At 43.5% G+C, this 16,686-nt stretch overlaps 1 protein-coding gene and 1 pseudogene across 4 annotated transcripts in view; both read right to left on the bottom strand.

The window, feature by feature from the left end:
- Positions 1-16,686, bottom strand: part of ARHGAP44 (Rho GTPase activating protein 44) — a 481,248-nt gene that overhangs the window by 119,205 nt on the left and 345,357 nt on the right. The window lies entirely within an intron of this gene.
- LOC146809954 (U2 spliceosomal RNA) lies at positions 12,622-12,802 on the bottom strand (annotated as a pseudogene).

Here is a 16,686-nt window from a genome sequence, read left to right as displayed (position 1 = left end):
ACAACAGCAAAGAGCTCTTCAACATCGTGAAGGAACTCTCCAACCCCAGCTCCAATGACATCCCACCATCACAAGACCTGTGCAACTTCCTTGCCACCTTCTTCCACTGCAAGATCACAGACATCCACGACAGCTTCAACAACCTGACCGCCTTGACAGCCAACGACACCTCGGACCCACCAGTCACCATCCGCATCGACCCCATGCTCACCTGGACCAACATGAACGACGTCGACACCATCAAAATCATGAACACCATCCACTCCGCCTCTCTGTCAGACCCGTGCCCGCACCACATCTTCAACAAAGCTAGCCCCACCATCGCACCCCATCTTTGCAAAGTTATCAACATCTCCTTCGAGACCACGACCTTCCCGGAGAGCTGGAAGCACTCAGAGATCAACGCCTTACTCAAGAAACCCAAGGCGGATCCGAGAGACCTCGAGAACTTCCGGCCCATCTCCTTGCTCCCGTTCCCTGCGAAGGTCATCAAGAAGATTTGCAACAGACAATTGACCCGCTACCTCGAGAAGAACAACATTTTGGACCCTTCCCAGTCCGGGTTCCGCAACAACCACAGTACCAAAACTGCCCTCATCGCCGCCACCGATGACATCAGGACCCTGCTGGACAACGGTGAAACCGCAGCCCTAATCCTCCTGGACCTCTCGGCAGCCCTCGACACGGTCTGCCACAACCCTACGCACATGCCTCCACAACGCAGGGATCCGAGACAAGGCTCTGGAATGGACCACCTCCTTCCTCTCCAGCAGAACCCAGAGCGTCCGCCTCCCCCCATTCCATTCCGAAGCCTCCGAGATCATCTGCGGCATACCCCAAAGATCATCCCTCAGCCCGACACTGTTCAACATCTACATGGCACCGCTCACCCACGTCGTCCGACTGCACGACCTCAACATCATCTCCTATGCCGACGACACCCAGCTGATTCTCTCTCTCACCAAGGACCCCCTCACCACCAAAGACAACCTCCACGAAGGAATGAAGGCCGTTGCCGAGTGGATGAAGAAGAGCCGACTGAAGCTGAACTCGGACGAGACAGCCTGGGACGACTCCTGGTGGCCAACCACACTGGGAGCAGCACCGACACCCACCGACCACGCACGCAACCCGGGGGTCATCCTCGACTCGACACTCTCCATGACCAAGCAGGTCAACGCCATATTGTCCTCCTGCTTCAACACCCCATGCATGCTCCACAAGATTCCCACCAAAACTGTCACCCAGGCCCTCGTCAGCAGCAGGCTGGACTACGGAAACGCCCTCTACGCTGGAGCCTCGGCCAAACTCCTGAAACGACTGCAACGCATACAGAACGCCTCTGCACGCCTCATCCTCGACATCCGTCGCCACAGCCACATCTCTCCCCACCTGAGAGACCTGCACTGGCTCCCCGTCAACAAGAGGATCACCTTCAAGCTCCTTACCCACGCACACAAAGCACTCCACAACACCAGACTGGCATACCTCAACAGACGACTCACCCTGAACCACCAGCTCCGCTCCGCCGACCTCGCCCTCACCATCGTCCCCCGCATCCAAAGAGCGAGCACCGGCGGAAGATCGTTCTCCTACCTCGCCGCCAAGATCTGGAACACCCTCCCCATCCTCCTACGGCAGACCCAGGACCTACTGACCTTCAGGAGGCTACTCAAGACCTGGCTGTTCGAGCAGTAGCAGCACCTCCTCCCCCCCCAGCGCCTTGAGACCCTCGCGGGTGAGTAGTGCGGGTTACAAATGTGATTGATTAATTGAAGAGAAATCTGACACCAATCTATGAAAATAGAGTGTATTTTTATCTTAATTTAGACACCTAAATGAATGGGATATCATATATATAACCTGAGTTATAGATTTGGGAAGCACTATTAAATCAGTGTAGTAAAATATATAGACAAAATAACAGGGCTAAAGGGCGAAATCCACTAGTGACAATCGGTCACTTGCAGGTCGATTTAGTTGGAACCCTTACGGGGTAGGTCATGCGGGCCCCAGGACCAGGTCACAACAGTCAGATCAATTTTACCTAACCTGTGGAGGCCAGGTGCAGAGCTGTTCTGGCTGTCCTTGGAGCTATTAAACCACGAAAAATGACTCCAACTGACCACGTAGTGGTCAATCAAGATGCACTTAAATGGGTAGAAGCGAAGTATTAAGTGTGAGGATAGGTGTGTAACTTCACCAAAAGGTGAGCAAGGAAGCAATTCCTTTTTGTTTAGATACCCTCACACACCCTAGTGGTGTCATGCTTCATCATCGGGTCACCCCCACGCCTATAAGTCGGGGTGGGCTCGGCCACAGTGTTGGGAGCTCTTTGAAATAGTTGAAGACCAGGGGGACATTAAAGATAAAATACCTCCGACAGATCCCAGTTTCCCTTTATTTTTGGGTCTGTAAGGGTTATTAAAAAGTCTTAAAAAACGGGTCAATGGGAGTGTTATGGTCCTATGACCCTAGTGCCAACATGTTTCAGCCCATATGTGGCCTTTAAGGTCCTGGACTTTCTTCAGGGCAATGGTCGGCCTCCCTGGGGGACAGAGAAAAGGGGGGATTCCCTATCCTGTCAGTGAGTAAAGGGCAGATTAGCTGTTCCTTATGTGTGTGACAGATGAGTTATCTGTCATGCGTGGTTCTCCATCCAAACTTTGGAGAGTCACCGTATCTCAGGGGACCGTATGGCCTGTAGGGGTAGCTCTGTAGTCAAACCTTTATCAAGAGCCCTGCCCAGCCTGCTAACCTGCTTGGTTCCGGTCCCCTGCGGGACCCATTTAAGTGCATCTTGATTGACCACTACGTGGTCAGTTGGAGTAATTTTTCGTGGTTTAATGATTTGACTTGGGAGGTTCTACTCCGACCCAGGATCCTCTCGACCCTCCAGGCATTGGAAAAAGTTTTTCCTTAGCCTTTTTGTGTACACATGTCCTTGGAGCTAAACAGGAGCCACGGATGTTGCTTTTTTTACCGCTTATATGGTGCTGCAAAAATCAAAATGCAAAGCACAACAGGTACACAGCTGCCGATGGTTGCGCAATGTTCTCTGTAGCTGAAGTGTCGAGTGTGGGGGTCGGTTACTGGACTGGTGACCATTAAGCCTTGACAGCGGTAAGCACAACAAAATACTGTGGGAACTTCACTGGGTCCAGGGGAGTAACGCAGCGGCCTGAGACTTCAGAGCACACAAAACTCCAACACCAACATAGCCCTTTGCCGCCTGGATTTTGCCGATTTCTCAGAGGGCCCGATGGCCAGTGATTCTTTTTTGCAGGGGACTAGTGGCAATAGCCTGAGGGTGCTTCTGGCTTCCACAAAAGTCGCACCCTTTGGGAGTGTCGAGTTTTAGTGAAGAAAGAGGGTCGTTCACTCAATTCCAAGTCGGTTGCCTCAGGGACAAGGGGCATATTTACAAGAGCATTACACCACCGGAACGTCACTTTTATAAATGTTCCAGTGGCGCAATGCCCTGCACCATATTTACAAAGTGGCATTAAGCCACGTTGCAAGGCTTAACGTCGCTTTGTAAATATGGTACACTTTCATGCAGGTATCTGCGTGAAAGGGGCGTGCAATGGGTGTTGCTGTGGGCGTTCCAACCCAACACCCATTGCTTTTTGATGTTGCCCCAGATTTACAAGGATCTGTAAATCAGAGGCAGCAGCAAAAACTAACACAATGCAAAAACATGCATTAGATTGCAGGAACGAGGTGAAATACTTTTATTATCCTCATTTTTCCTTTTTCTATGTGTGCTGCATTCTGCAGCACAAATAAAAAGAGCAAAACACCATTATAATGCAGCACACATGGAAGTAGCAAATCACCATTATTGATTGTCTATGTGCAGGAAGGGCCACCCTCCAGCACATAAACAATAATCCCTGCAAAGCAGTCACTCTTGCACTACTGTGCAAGGGTGTCTGTGTTGGCACTAGGCAGCTATTTTTAGGGCCAGCGCAAGGAAAAACAAAGGGGTGCATCGTATTCTTGTAAATACGGCACATCACAGTATTTTTTAAATGATGCAGCACGGCACTGCAAAATTTGCTTCAGTGCCGCACTGCGCTATTACCATATGCCCCAAAGTATCCCTAATTTGCCTTGTATTGGTGGGCAAAGTCCTGTTATCCGCGAAATGGGTTTCCTCTCGGTCGTCCTGAAGTAAGTTGTTCAGATCTGAACTTATGGTGTTGGGGGATTCCTTAAATCCTATATTTAGAGGAGTTAGGGCAGCTAGTCCCTGCAGCTAGTCCAACCCTCAGGTGACACATATCTGGTGTAGGTCAACTTTACTACCCAGAACTCAGGGCCATATTATCAAGCACGGCGTTAAAATTATCGCCGCTTTAGCGGCAGAAACCTCCCGCTAAAGCAGCGATAATGGGCTTAATAATATGCCCTGGAGAATTCCTATAGAAGCCCATGTTGACACCAGAACATGGGCTTCTATGGGAATTCTCATGGGGATATTATCAAGCCCATTAACGCCGCTTTAGCGTCAGTTTTCTGCCGCTAAGGCGGCGATAATTTTAACGCAGTTTCTTGATAATATGCCCCTCAGTATTTCTGCCCTCCTAAAATGGCAAATTTCAATTTTAGATGTACAGATCAGGCTGCCCAGTGATGACACTGCCTGGCAGGAGGTCAGAATATTCTCCTGGTGACAGCAGGTGGGGGAAAACATGGGCTGGTCAGGCAGAACACAGTAAAGCTGGGGGCAACCAGGGGGTAACCTCTAAGGTGTCCTCTGGGTGCGTCATGTCATCCAGGGCACAACAATCGTGGCAGGGGTGAGAAGGCACATTGTCTGATAGCAAACATGACTTTTTTTAGTCGTACCATAATGGAGCTGCCAATCTCGAGGGTGCCCGGTTGGTTGCTCATGTCATCCTATGGACCACTAACACATATAGTGTTTTCCAATTGGAAACGCCACTATACGGACATATCAGTTTGCATTTACATGTCCACACCTTAACTATAATGCACTCTGTCTCCTCGGCTGAGGAGGCCTTCCTTAGGGGTGCTTTACATACATTTAAAAAAAAAAAAAAATTACATACATTTAAGGCAGTGTAGCTGACTATGCCACACATGGTGGGGGACAGTTGAGTTTGAGTAGTCTGCACTTCTCCTGCAATCTGCAATGGCAGGCCTGCTGTCAGTGGGTTGCATCGGTCACCCAGGATGGCACAAACCGATGCTGCAACCCTGGGGACCCCTTTATCACCAATGACCTTGGTATTCTTGGTACCCAGGGGTGTTACTTCAGTGGGGGTGTTTGGGGTGTTACACCCCCCACCCCCAATAAAAGAAATTGGATACATGTTTTTTTAGTGGGGTCTGTCAGATTTACAGGGACTTTTTACATACACACAGACAACTACTCACACACAATCTCTTCTTTTTTCTATTTCTATTTTGAAAGTCCTAAAAAATGTTGGTTATTTTACAAAAGATTATGGGGCTTATTTACAAGCCCCTTGCACTGCAGGTGGGTCACCTTTTTGATGCACCTGTAGAGCAGTGTGCTGGCCCATATTTACAAGGCCACGCAAAGCCACGCTGCGTGGCTTTTCATGGCCTTGTAAAAACTGCACCCTTTCATGCATCATTTTGCTTAAAAGGGGTGTGCCATGGTTGTTGCCGTGGGTGTTTCCATGCAACACCCATGAATTGAGCTGCATTCCCAGATTTACAACATTTCATAAACCTGGGAATGCGTCAGAATTCTACGCCTCCCCAAGGGAGGCATAGGGAGGCACAACGAGGAGAAATACTTTTATTTCTTCTACTTTTTTCCTCTTTCTACTGAATGAGGAAAACACCATCAATGATTGTTTTTGTGCAGGAAAGGACACACTGTTCTAACTTAGCTTCCTCCTCTGGCCTATGATCTGTTGATGCGCCGAGATACCCCTCCCAGGGTGATTCTAATAACATAACACTCAAGCAAGGTGCATGAAATACCTACGAAGCTTCAGCCTTGACCTAAAAGCCTGGGTTCTGTTCAATGCATGAAAGGTAGGAAAAGACCCAGTCTGTGATGCCACACGCATTCCTCTGCTAGTACTCATGCTTTGATACTGTTACTCTGCTATTTGTTTCTGCTTCCACTGATCAGAACTTTCACTTTCTGAATGTATCATGTGGACATCATTGATATGGCGTTACTGGAGAAAATGATAGAACAGTGACAGAAGGATGATGAAATAGAGATGATGCACACAATATTTATATCTTTTATCATAAAGAAATATAATTAATCAAAATAAACCAGTCCACTCAGACGATAAAAGCGAGAAAAAAGAAGAAACTCTCAAGATGAGATTTTGTAAATCAAAAAAAATAAGGTAACAAATCTAAATAAACCGTATAATGATGCAAACAAATCACTATTGTGATGTCATCCAGCTATGGGGCAATGGCCCTAATTTGTATTTCTAGATCATCATAGTGGATTGTGAGGTCCTTATACTTCAATGGAATGCTACAAAGATGCAAGGCAACCTCATTGAGCCTTATTGTTGTGTCATCAAAGTGTCTGAGGAGATCATTGAGTTTTACCGCAGTGCTATAAAGCGTGCTCGCAATGTAATTGAGATCTGCTGTTAAGTAATAAAGGTGCATGGCAGTGTGATTTAAGTTTTTTACTATAATGCAAAGCTGCATTACAATGCCATTGTGCTCTATTTTCTCATCAAGATGCACAGTGATGTCCTTGAGTGTTATTGCGATGGTAGACAGCTGTAACAAAATGGCATTGCGTTCTATTGGTAAGTGATTAGATGCATGGCAATCCATTAGACCTAATAAAATTTGACTAAGCTGAATTTAAGTCACTGCGCTCTACTGATCAGACATTTGGCTGCTATATTATGTTTCACTAAGTTGTTTTTCTTGAGCATCCTGTTGCCTGGATTTGCTTTACTCGCTTGTAATACCAATAGAATACTGGGGATGTACTCAGATTACACCAGAAATAGTGATTTGTTCTGGAGTCTTTTGGGTGAAAGATGGTTATCAAAATCTCCGATTTCAAAGGGTGGAAGAATAGGAAGAGAATTATCCAGAACACACCACCTTTAGAAATGTATTGTGCTCAGCAGAAAAGAAGTTGAAGAAAACCTTATCTGCACCGGTCAATAGTGCCTGAATATCGCACCTTGAGATGCGGTGCCTACTGTGTAAAGGACACAATGGACAATGTCATGGCTCTCAGTTGGACACTGGTAATGATGAAGTCGGAAGTCAGGATCTTCATGAAAGAGTTTAAAGCCATTCAGGTAGGAGGTAAGCTCTCTATTTCATGTTAGGACCTTAGGATACAGCCACAGCAGGCAGGTCCTGTCAGGGTGTCATCCTCCCTCCAACTACCGGTCTCCTATCTTCCATTACACACCCCACACCAACATCATATTATATCATTCCCTCTCAGCATTTCATACACCAGCCTAGACATACTGTGACTGGGAACATACAGGATACCACAGGTATCCACTGGTTTCAGTACAGGTACAGTACAGTTCTTGGCACTATTATTATAAGACTAGCAGGCTGCTGCATTTCACAGACAATGGAATTGTTTTGTGAGGTATTTTGGTGAACCCATTTAAATGTTAGTAGTGAGTCAAACCTGCATATGACAAGCAATGATATATCCCCCACCCTATGAGGAAACTTTAGCAAAGATCCTTCCCAACACACAAAATAGAAACAGGTAGTCCGAGTGACAGCTGCTACCATTATGATCACTTTCAGCTTGAGGTTGCTGAAGATGCCTCACTGTTATTATTTATGACAGCATTGGCCATATACCATTGGAGAAAGCCAGCTTTCCAGGAATCGACCTGGAACCTCACAATCAATATCTCCTTCTTGAGAAATGTATTCTTGGTTTGGTACAGGCAGTCCAGTTATCAACTGCTCAGAGGCAAATGAAGAAATTATTTCAAGATATTCCCTAATATGTTTAATTTTAAACAATGACTGGGGGTATTCACCATCAGTGCAGAATATAACTCAATTGAAAGGCTCAGCCTAGGCAGGGAGAGCACAGAATATTATACAAAGAGGCAAGAAGGTCAAGCCTTGACAGGAAGCAAAAAAGGGAAATAGCAAGGACTTTTGCTCTGTGCAACAAGAAAGAAGCTACTTGGCAGATTCAAATTTATTCTAAGTCTACAGAACAATTTGATTGTAGGTTGTGTCTTGTGGGAGAGAGAAAGAGTATGTATAACAAAAGACCAGAATACATCAAAACAACACTAAGCGGATTGTGTTCAAAACAGGAGAAAAAGTGCTTGTACTCTTTCTCTTGGCTGGTAAAAAGTTAAAGGCTAGTTGGCAGGGTCTCTTCTCATTGCTTAAGATATTCACAGACAACTACCAAATATCTCCACTCCATCGAAGGCGGCCAGAACAGTTCTAACACGTTAATCACTTAAAGAAATGGGAAGACCCTTTGAAGTACCACCAGACTCAGAGACTTTACCTCCTAATTCTTCTGTGGCCATTCTCGCTAAACTGCATTACACCTTGTTGTGCTCATCACCAGACGTTTCTGTTCCAATGGGCCACAACTGAAACCCAAGCCTAGAAATGGATCTGAGCCATTTACAAGGTCTGTTTTCAAACTTGTTCAGAAAAAACATTTAACAAATCTTTAATACAATATCAGATTCTAACAGAACCCCGTAACGTGATATGACAAAGACCTCACAAGATGACATAGAACAGAAAGTTCAGAGAGTGTTAGCAGAAGACATAATTGAATCATCCTGAAATGTTCACGTTATTTTACTTATGAAATCAGACGATTTGATGAGAGTATGTATAGACTTCAATTATGAAAATTACCTCACCAAATTAAACCATTATCCTGTGCCCTGGGTAGACGGATTAAAAAAAATACTAGGCAATGCCCAGTTCCTTCATACAATCAATTTAACCAATGGGTATTAGCACATTGCCCTTACACTTAACAATAGCAAAAGTAAAGTTTCTCCACTTTTTCAGGAACTTTCTTTCAGACTCTATTGGGCACCAGCTACAGTTCAAAAGTTACAGTATGTTCTACAATGAACCACTGTGCAATACACTTATGAGTACCTTGATGACATCATCATTTACATCCCTGACTGGGCCACACATTTTGTACATTTTAAACATTTTATTTCCATCCACTTTGGTAAACCAGGATTACATGTCAATCCCAAGAATAGACATCACTGAAGTCCAGTAATTGGCTGTAGCCTGCACAATGGGCTCATCCTCTCTTACATAGATAAAACGTAGGCTAGACAGTGCTTCCCTTCCCAAATACTAAGAAAGCTTTAAGGTCATTTTAAAGCTGATTCAGTACTATGCATGATTCATACATCATTCTGCAGAGAATGCAGTACCCTTAAAGTGTCCCCTAAAGAAATTGTCCCATTTAATCTGCCACCTTCTTTCCTTCTTGCAAACAGACACTTTAGGATTGGTTTGGGTGCCGTACTATCTCAGCGAGATAACAGCAATGAAGAACACCCTCCCTTGTATGTTATTAGAAATGTATCACCCAAAGAAACTCATAATTTTACTATAGAGAAGGAATGATTGGCAAGCAAATGGCTTTTTGGTACCCCACTACATTATTTGCTGGGTTGTCATATTGGTGTGTGCCCAAATTCTTTTAAGTTCACATAATTTTATTGAAAATAATTTGAAGTGACTAAACACAATATGCAGTAAAAATTATACATCTTTACATTCCAAGCTCATTACATACAGAATAAAGGAATCAGACTAATAATGTGAGAATGAGACAGAAAAATGCAAAAGAGATGAAATACATATGTCAACTAGGTAGATAGTAGAAGCTTATGGAACTATTAGGGAATCTAGGGGGGTTTAAGAACCTCCTGTTGAGAGGGTTGTGGTAATGAACATTTTTTAGCACGTGTATCAAAGATTGTGACAGACGACCAGAAGTCAGCACGTTTGATGGCCATGCGAGGAGGATATACAAAAGCAGTATCTAACCTGTGATTATGGCAAACAGTGTACCACCAAGTCCTATAAGAAATCTTCGAATAATCTTTCCAGTTGACAGTAATTTGTTGAAAGGCAACCGCCAACAATAAGTCTATAATCTTGACATTAAGAAGAGTATCATCCCAAATGGGTGAAATACTACCTAAGAAGATGTGAGTGAAAGAAAAAGGAAACTTAGTGTCGTAAATTAAGTTAATTTGAGACCATACTTGTTTCCAGAAGAGGTGTACCTGTGAGCAATTGAATAACATGTGAAAAAGGTCAGCATTGGGGGAAGAGCATGACCAACATGTGTCTGGGGTAGATGAGAAGCGCTTAGATAGAGAGGCTGGTGTGAGTAACAATCTATTGTGGACAAAGAATAATGTTTGGGTAATGTTTGCTGCTCTAGAGGCTTTACGTAATTTGGTCCATATACCTTTCCACATTGATTATGGCCAGCACGTAGTACAATCTTGTTCCCAGGCTTCTTCCATTTTTGTCTTCTGTCTTTTGTTATCAGTACCTTGTAGGTGTTTGTAGATGATAGAGGCCTTGGGTGTAGTCAGTAACAATGTCTGAAGACTGATAGAGGGTTCGGACTTGTCAGGAGTGTTTAGTGTAGTGGGAAGGTGGGAAAGAGATTCCAGCACTGTTGTTTAAGTAAATTATATTTATTGATAAAGGAGGTAGGTAAATGGAATAACTGCTTGAGCGCATCAAAAAGTATAAATTGTGATTCTGAGAATAATTGATGGATCCATATTAAGCCTCTTTGTCTCCAGGTCTTCCAGTAAAAGGGTTTGGTATGGATCAATAAGTTTTTATTATGCCAAATCGTTGAGTTTAAGAAGGAATTTTTAGAGTCATGAGTAGAGTGTGAAGGTATCTCAAGTAATTTAGAAGTGTGCTTTATTATGGGAGTTGAAATGGATTGTGGTTTACGTGAAAAGGAAAGGTATTCACAGAACGAGTAAGGAGTTAGAAAGAGGCGTTCTACTAATGTCCAGAGAGGACAATCATCTGTAGAGTCAAGCAGCCATAAAGAGGCATGACACAATAGGAAAGCTTTCTGGTAAGCATAAACATCTAGAAAATTAACTCCACCTTCTGATTTAGGGCGAATTAATTTTAGCAAGGACATGCTAGGTTTTTGTTACCCACAGAAAAGAGGATAAAATGGAGTTGACTTTTTAAAGTAATTTAGTTGTAATTGGGATGTGCCCAAATCTTCACTCCATAATTCCAATCGACATATATATGATAATTTGAGGTGAGGTGGGTAGGAAGTGGAGAAGCGAGTACTTTGGTGTTCCACAAGAGGATGAACATTAGAAGGAGGAGGAGGGCAGAGATGAGGTGTAGAGAGATCTAGAGGAGAGGGTAGAGCAACATTGAATTGGAGAAAGTGGAAACAACACAGTGAGCAGGAGATGACAAGTGGAGCAGAACCAGAAATTCCCACTTTCAGCTCATAACACAATAATCACTTGTAGAGAGGCACTGAATCCTGGTTAACTATGGTCTCAAAAGTACGACATTGTTTGAAGCATGTGGTCTTCAGTTTCACTCAAGTGGTGGTTGATGCACAGGGGTGTTACATTAGGGATGGGAGGGCTAATGATAAGTTTGATATGATTATGACAAAATTGCATTCATTTATTTTTTATATTTCACGCCATGCTCTTACATGCTTATGAATGTCATGAATGATATAGGTATTTCGTTTTAAGGCCTAACCTGAGGAGACATAGGTTTTTGGTGCATTCGCTCATCTACCACTTCTGTTATATCTAGGAATGCATAAAAAGCCATAAATGTTGTATGGGAACACCCACGCAACGCCCTAGGAAATGCCTCCCTGCTGCAGAGTAATGCAACGCAGCAATTTACACTGCATTGCATTACTAGAGATTTGTGAAGCCACTCTGTGGGGCTTCATAAATCTCATTTTAAATTTGTGTCGCTTTTGCACCATACATATTCTAAGAAGAGAAAAGTTAACTGTCATGACGGCTTTGCCAGTGCTGAAAATAAGATTGAGGGAATGTCCCTTGCTGTGAATCAGGCTTTACAGTCTTTGCTTTAAGTCTATTTAAGTATGTTGTTAGGGTGCATTGTGAAGTGAGTCATCCCACACATTGACGATACGGAAAGAGTTAGAGAGGAAAAGCCAGTTAACTAAAAATGTTGCAACTTTTGTTACACGATCAGCATAATCATTGAGAAAATTGGGATCTGCATGAGGGCAACAAGAGATGAGAAGGAAGTCTTTACTCGTATTAGTACTAATGTGACAATGAATCAGTAATAATGCAGAGCTGTCATGGGAGAATTCTGATGACTAGTCATTTCTTAGCTATAACTGATGAGTCACTCATTCCAAAATATTTCGACTGGCCACAATTATTGGTGACCTAAAACGTAGTAATAAAAACAATACGAAGAATATCACGGTGGTTTGAGTTGCTATAGTCCTGTGTTTCAGATGCAGGTGGAAATTAATGAATACACATTACAGAGACTTGTGTTTAGGTGATCCACTGTAAAGGAGATGTGGTAAATTATCTAAAGCTCCCTCATGAGCTGAGAAAGTTTTGTGATGCAAGAGAAAATGTAATCTGGTTACAAAGAAATGATGGGAGGTACTGGAAAGTTATAGTAGTTAATGTGTTCTGTAGAGCCAAAAGTTTCTTAGCCTTAGAAGTAGCATTAAACTGATATGAACAGATACTACAATTGATCTTAGCTGAAAAGGCAGAGAAGCGACAGTTGCAGGGGCAGCATGATGTGTTATTGTCCCATCCAGGTGCAGACATGTTTTTGTTTTGGCAGAATGCTGGCACACCCTCTGCAGGTGTATCAAGTGTAATGGCAACCACGCCATTACACTTGATAAAAAGTCGCTTTAGCCGTTGATATAATAATATGACCCTGAGAGCGGCAGTCCCACCAGAAGTACTGTTGAAGTTATACAGTAAGAAATTGACAACAAAAAAGCCTCCATGTCCTGTCTATAACAGACTACTGTCTTGGAAGTAAAACATCCATTGTATGTTGGCTTTAGATGACTTTTCCCTGGACCTAGCTCAATTAGGAAGTCAATTTGCTCGAACTTGATCCAGAGCGCAAGGTTCAATAACTGAGATATTATAAAGCTGTATCTTATTCAATGGAAGAAAAACATTGCAATGATTTAACCTATTCCCGTCTCACCATGCTATCAGCCTCATGGCTACTCCCACTGCCGCACTCCCCACCCTCAAATTGCCCAAAACCAAACAAATCATATGTCTTCAAAAGAATTCTCTTATCCCTCTTTAATTGTTATGCCTCTTCAATCAGTCACACTTCTGATTCAATCTGGTGGTCAGACATTACATGCATGCCAAAAAAATACACCTTATTGGGGTTTGATGGAGTCCTGGGTTCTCTGTCATCAATTCTGAGATGCTGTCTGGAAGTTATGAAAGTTATGAATAGTTGAATGGTTGTAATCGAATTTCAACTGATTTGAAGTTTGTGGAACAGACGTCTTACCTGTACACCACTGAAGGGTAGCCACAAAATATGATCAATTATTGTGATAGTTTGTTTATTGGAATATAGCAGTTTGGTTAGAGTCAGATTTGACAATGTCATAGAGCATTGTGTCATTGTTTAAGAAACGCTGACAACATGTCACTATGGCTTTTTGAGGAAAAGGAAAGTAGAGGGATGAAGTAAGAGAAGTCATGAGGCAAGGGACCCTCCATAGTTGAATGTATTGTGTGATAACTATGTGATATAGAGTGTTAAGACCGACCATAGAAAATGATGTTCATGTTAAGGTAGCCATAGTTAATATAGGGAGCAGTTTTAATGACTCACACAGGCACTTTCTCTCATTTCAGCAGCCAAGATGATGTAGTTCGTGGTAATTGGATTGTTACAATGTTTTGTTGTCTGTGAGAATTATTTACCTGTGTGTGTTCTATAGAGAGTGGATATTGAAGTTCAACAACTGTGACTGGGGTAAGCTGACCGTGAGGTATCATCCTGTTACAAGATATCTCTTGAAGATCGTGAAGTAGAAAATGGCTGGGAAGAAAGGTGAAGCCTTCTTATTGTGCAAAGCTCTATCCTGATTGGTCCCCTCTCCCTGAGAACCATGGGGGTTGTTGCATATGCTTGGAAATTATATCATTTAATTATGCATTGCTGAGCTAGTTAGACTCAATGCCCCTTTCAACCCTCTTGGGATCCAACGCCTTACTTTGCTCTAGCTCAAAAGAGATAGACTCCTGAGCAAATCCATTCTCACTTACCATACTAAGGCCCATATTACGCGTATGGCAGCCCATGGGACCGCCGTACACGTGTTGGCAGTCCACCGACCACCACACTGCGGGAACACCTGCTGTATTACGACTACGGCGGTCGGACCACCACAAGACCGCTGGCACTGCCGGGATCAAGGAGTCCCGCTGGGCCGGCAGTCTTTCACTGGCAGGAATATGCTGGGGGTGCTGCTGCTGGCACCACCAAGCATATTCTAAGTTGCCATTTCACCGCCCTTTTCAAGGCGGTGAATCCGCCATGAAAAGGGTGGCGGAATGGCAACATTAGGGGCCCCCTGCTGGATTTTGGCCTGAATGTGCATGCGGGGGGCACATGTAGCCCCCGAGATATGCACCACACCTACCTGCACGGTGTGGCATGTGTGCCACACTGTGCAGAAAGTTGCAGTTGGCGCTCTACATGATATACTCTTCTATGAGCCTAGCAGTCCGCCGCCATCAGACTGCTGCAGGACCACCCGCCAGACCTGGATTAAACTCCTAATCTCGTGGGCGTTCACACCACGGGTTTGGCAGGCCTACAGTTGATGGTGCATTGCACTGTCCCTTGTAGGACCGCCAAAGTCGTAATAAGGCCCTGAATCTTTCTATTTGCTATTTTGAATAGCTCTGAATTAACTTGACCCATGTGTCTATAGGATGATAATCGATGTATGACTGATTGCATAATTTGAGTTTTTAACTTTGTTAATCTGCTACTAAACCTTGATGATTTGTAAATCTCTGTTAAACATTTGGAGCCTAATGTGCTTCGCTTTTATTGATGTATTGCTGATTTGTCAATGGGAAACCTCAGTAGGGACTAAAGATTCATCTGCCGCTTGTACTTGAGTTTGCACTAAAGTCTTGCAAGGTGCAAATCCAATCCCCTCTGCAACAACAGTGACAACCAAGAAGGATTTTATGGGTGAAGAGGATGAAAGCAGCAGACTAAATGCCCTGCATCTGAAGGTCATCCAATAGAGACAGAAGAGGTCAGATTACATTAATTTCCCATTGAGTAGAGTGGGTATATAAAGGGAACATAAACTCTTTTTTCTATGCATATACTATTTATAATGGCACGAAGAACCTTAAAAGATCAGGAGCCAGTCCTCTATTACGTCATTACTTTACAATAAATGTCCACCATCATATGTCAGGCGGCACCCCTGCACCTAACAAGTTGATATGACATCATAGTGTTTTAAAGCTATTTAGTCTTGAAGCATCCTCTGTCCTCAAGTAAGATGAAAGAGGTATCCGACTCCTTCCATGCCCTGTCTGTAATACCTATTAGACAGGAGCAAAGTTGCCATCAGTGCAATGTAAGTGGGCACGGTCTAGTTCAAATGAGTCGCTGACTTTGCCTAGATTTATACCACAGATGTAGGCACCTGAATAAAAAGGTACTGGTTGCACGCAATACCAGTGCACCAACAGTGCAGTTAAGTCACAACTTACCAAGTTAGTGTGTGCACATTTCTTTTTCTGGCAGAAGCATAAAGTTCCACTTTTTCAGAGCTGGTCCCGATGTAAAGCAGGACCATAGGCTGCAATACTACCATAATCCAGCACCATGAGAGCTTCCATTTTTGAGAAGGGTGGTAGACCATCTCAAAATTGTCTAGCAAATCATTATCTACAAATTACAGTTATTCAGCAATGATTGATGACCTCAGTTTGTCTTACAATAAAAAATAGATGTAGGTGTACAATTTTCATGTTACCGGAGCCGTACTAAAAGCTAAAATCAGCATTTGCAAATAAAAATTCTAAAAAGCCAGGCAAAGCAAGAGGCAGTGACTAGAATTACGCCATGGTAATGAATGGCAAAATGGACAGTTCAGCCCTGCATGTTACCCGTGCCTAAGCTTGGTTTCTAAACAGGGTAATGACTGATATCTTCAATTAAAGGGCTCAAAATGCAAGCCTGGACTACTGGCTTTGCCAATGATTTTTTTGAAAGTCTCTTTGTGTTTTTGCACTGTGCTCACAGATGCCTCTATTTTGCTTATGATAAAGCAACTGTCACTGGCTGGACTGCCAGCAGGGCCACAGGAATTATGTAGCAGGGGAAGAGCAAATTATGTGGCAGGGTTGGCTCAATTATTTGGCAAGAAAAGGCAAATGATGTGGCATAATGCAGCACATTTTGCGACAGTATTACTATTATTTTGTAATTTTCACACATGGGAGTACAGTCTGGGCAAATATTGCATCTCGTTAGTACCAGTTTAAACATCAGAAACAGCAATAAGCAACTGAAAGATCACCCTTCAATCTTTCCAAATGCGTGGTAACACGAGTCACCGGGTTTTTAGTTACTCTTTTA

The sequence above is a fragment of the Triturus cristatus genome, chromosome 7 (assembly GCF_964204655.1).
Source record: "Triturus cristatus chromosome 7, aTriCri1.1, whole genome shotgun sequence".
Taxonomy (NCBI): Eukaryota; Metazoa; Chordata; class Amphibia; order Caudata; family Salamandridae; genus Triturus; species Triturus cristatus.
Note: the sequence above shows the minus strand (reverse complement) of the source record. Positions and strands in the feature narration are given on the sequence as shown.